Raw genomic sequence first — 4,434 nt, forward strand, 5'->3', positions numbered from 1 at the left:
GTCATACTTCCTGGTTCTGGTAAGAACTCGAGCTGCTGCGTTTTGGACCAGCTGTAGTTTGTTTATTAAGCGTGCAGGGCAACCACCCAGTAGAGCATTACAATAATCTAGCCTTGAGCTCATGAACGCATTAACTAATTGTTCCGCATTTGTCAATGAGAGCATATGACGTAATTTAGATATATTTTTAAGATGGAAAAATGCAGTTTGACAGATACTAGACACGTGACTTTCAAATGAAAGATTGGTATCAAAGAGCACACCCAGGTTCCTAACCGACGACGAAGACTTAGCAGAGCAGCCATCAAGTGTTAGACAGTATTCTAGGTTATTACGTTATTACGTAAATCTTCACACAAATCTGTATTTTATTTAGACGCGTTCCTACTTTAAACTACAGCCACGTCTTAAAAGTATTGCACTTCAAATGTTATTGCACTTACTCCTGGATCAGATTACACGATTTAGACTCCTAAAATCTTGTTGTGTCGTGGACAAGAAACATGTCAGACTACACGTTGCTTTCCGACCAGTCATCGGGTGCCGTCTCACACACATTCACTCGCACACACACACACACACACACACACGCAACTCACTCACTCACTCACTCACTCACTCACTCACTCACTCACACACACACACACACACACACACACTCTCTCTAGCTTACTCCCTCACACAAACGCACTCACTCACGCTCACTCACTCACACACACTCACTCACGCTCACTCACTCACTCTCTCGCACACACACACACACTTACTCTCGCTCACTCACTCACTCTCTCGCACACACACACTTACTCTCGCTCACTCATTCACTCTCTCGCACACACACACACACACTCACTCTCTCTCAATCACTCACTCTCTCGCACACACACACCCACTCTCGCTCACTCACTCACTCTCTCGCACACACTCACTCTCGCTCAATCACTCACTCTCTCGCACACACACACTCACTCTCACTCAATCACTCACTCTCTCGCACACACACACACTCACTCTCGCTCAATCACTCACTCTCTCGCACACACACACACACTTACTCTTGCTCAATCACTCACTCTCTCGCACACACAGACCCACTCTCGCTCACTCACTCACTCTCACACACACACTCACTCTCGCTCAATCACTCACTCTCTCGCACACACACACTTACTCTCGCTCACTCACTCACTCTCTCGCACACACACACACACTTACTCTCGCTCAATCACTCACTCTCTCGCACACACAGACCCACTCTCGCTCACTCACTCACTCTCTCGCACACAGACACACTACTCTCGCTCAATCACTCACACTCTCGCACACACACACACTCACTCTCGCTCACTGACTCGCACACACACACACACACACACTCACTCTCGCTCACTCACTCACTCACTCTCTCGCACAAACACCCACTCTCACTCACTCATTCACTCACACACACACACACACACACTCACTCATTCACTCACACACACACACACACTCACTCACGCTCACTCACACACACACACACACACACACACACACACACACACTCACTCACGCTCACTCACTCACTCTCTCGCACACACACAGTGAGTGAGTGAGCTAGAGTGAGTGTGTGTGTGCGAGTCAGTGAGCGAGAGTGAGTGTGTGTGTGTGCGAGAGAGTGAGTGATTGAGCGAGGGTAAGTGTGTGTGTGTGCGAGAGAGTGAGTGAGTGAGTGAGCGAGAGTGGGTCTGTGTGTGCGAGAGAGTGAGTGATTGAGCGAGAGTAAGTGTGTGTGTGTGTGCGAGAGAGTGAGTGAGTGAGCGAGAGTAAGTGTGTGTGTCTGCGAGAGAGTGAGTGATTGAGCGAGAGTGAGTGTGTGTGTGTGAGAGTGAGTGAGTGAGTGAGCGAGAGTGGGTCTGTGTGTGTGAGAGAGTGAGTGAGTGAGCAAGAGTGAGTGTGTGTGTGTGTGTGCGAGAGAGTGAGTGATTGATTGAGCGAGAGTGAGTGTGTGTGTGTGCGAGAGAGTGAGTGATTGAGCGAGAGTGAGTGTGTGTGTGCGAGAGAGTGAGTGATTGAGAGAGAGTGAGTGTGTGTGTGTGCGAGAGAGTGAATGAGTGAGCGAGAGTAAGTGTGTGTGTGTGTGTGTGTGTGCGAGAGAGTGAGTGAGTGAGCGTGTGTGTGTGTGTGTGAGTGAGTGAGCGTGAGTGAGTGCGTTTGTGTGAGGGAGTAAGCTAGAGAGAGAGAGTGTGTGTGTGTGTGTGTGTGTGTGAGTGAGTGAGTGAGTGAGTGAGTGTGTGTGTCTGTGCGAGTGAATGTGTGTGAGACGGCACGCGATGACTGGTCGGAAAGCAACGTGTAGTCTGACATGTTTCTTGTCCACGACACAACAAGATTTTAGGAGTGTAAATTGTGTAATCTGATCCAGGCGTAAGTGTCGCCTCCAGCAGCTTGTTTAGATTTCTCCCATTTTGGGATTATTTGCTTCATTGCTGGGCCGAGACAGCAACTGTAAACTGATATAAACTAGAGGAGATTCAGGACAAGACCAGGACCAGCGGTCAGTGCGCGGACACGGCGAGAGCGCGCAAGTGTTTTCTTCTTAATATCCAGTTCTCCTGTTGTTCACTTTACTATTTGACTCAAGATAAGGCTATTTTCGATTCTCTGCTTATTTTTAATTTTTACCTTCACACAAATCTGTATTTTATTTAGACGCGTTCCTACTTTAAACTAGAAAAAAAAGTTTGATGAGACAAACTTTAAGTTGGCTTGAGAAAGCTGGACCAGAGAGTTTGAAGAAGTTTAAAGTAGTTTGAAGTTTGATAGACAGATTAGTTCAAAAGAAAGAATAGTTAGAAAAAAAGAAACAGATTAGTTTGAAAGAAAAAGAAAGATTAGTTTGAAAGATAGATATATAGAGATTACTTTCATTGAAAGCAAGATTAGTTAGAAAGAAAGATTAGTTAGAAAAAAAGAAGGAAAGATTTGTTAGAAAGAAGGAAAGATTAGTTAGAAAGAAAGATAGCAAGATAGATTAGAAAGAAAGAAAGATAGATTAGTTAGAAAGAAAGAGATTAGTTAGAAAGATAAGTTTGAGAGAAAGAAAGATATATAGATTAGTTAGAAAGAAAGAAGGAAAGATTTGTTAAAAAGAAAGAAAGATTAGTTAGGAAGAAAGAAAAAGATAGATTAGTTAGAAAGAAAGATAGATGATTAATTAGAAAGAAAGATAGATAATTAGATAGATAGATAGATAGATAGATAGATAGATAGATAGATTAGTTAGAAAGAGATTTGTTAGAAAGAAAGAAAAAGAAAGAAAGAAAGAAAGAAAGAAAGAAAGAAAGAAAGAAAGAAAGATGGATTAGTTAAAAAGAAAGATCAGGTCAGCCGGAACCGGGAACACTTCCCATAAATCCTGATGTACTCGTTACATCATAAGAAGAATGGCGTCTACGCTAATATTAGTCTCTCTGTTTATACCGAGGTTTACCACAGCCTGCCGGATCCAGGCCATATCCAGATCTTATGAAGGACCAGCGCCTGGACGGGTCGACAACGCAGTCCTGAAGTGTCAACCAGTTTCTCCGTTTCCTGAGGTGAGGTGGACCCCGGCCGTATCCAGATTATAGAGACACCAGCCACCATAGTCACATGTTTGCCGGGAGCCAGAGCGCCTGACATCAAAGCAAATTTAAAAGTGCTGGCTAATGCTAATCGTAAATTCTCTAAAATTATTATTCACGTCGGCACTAATGATGTTAGACTCCGCCAGTCGGAGATCACCAAAATTAATATTAAAGAGGTGTGTGAACTTGCAAGTACGACGTCAGGCACTGTAATTTGCTCTGGCCCCCTTCCTGTTCGCCGGAGTGATAAGATAGTTAGTAGATTGTCCTCACTCAATGGCTGGCTGTCGAGATGGTGTGTGAATTCTAAAAGGTGGAGGGGAGGAGGGTGTGGCAGGGGGGCCTCCAACATACATTTTGCCTAGGGCCTCCAAATGTCTAGAACCGGCCCTGTGTGTGTGTGTGTGTGTGTGTGTGTGTGTATAGTTAAGTGTGGTGTAGCAATTGAGGGCTACAGCAGTCCATCTCCCTCCTTTAAATTTTCTTTTGTATTTTTTTTTTTTGTACATTTGCAGTTGTTTTTGTTTTTTCTTTGTTCCTTTTTTGTGACTTGTGAATATTGACCTGTCTCTCTACTCGCCCGCATATTGGTAACGAACGTGTGTGCCCCCCTGTATAGGACTGATATTTCCCGGTGGCGTAGTCGAGTGTTAAGTATAGTTCTGGGGTCTCTATTTTCCCTATTACCTAACGGTCCTGCCACATATGCAATGTTTAATATCGCAGGATTGTACTGATTAATGTCACTAGATGGCACCACAGCTGTAAAAACATATATCATAATCCACAAGTTAAAAAACAAATGCACCACACATTAAGCAGAGCC

This window comes from Abramis brama, assembly GCF_963993115.1.
Source record: "Abramis brama genome assembly, chromosome: 1".
In the NCBI taxonomy this organism is placed as follows: Eukaryota; Metazoa; Chordata; class Actinopteri; order Cypriniformes; family Leuciscidae; genus Abramis; species Abramis brama.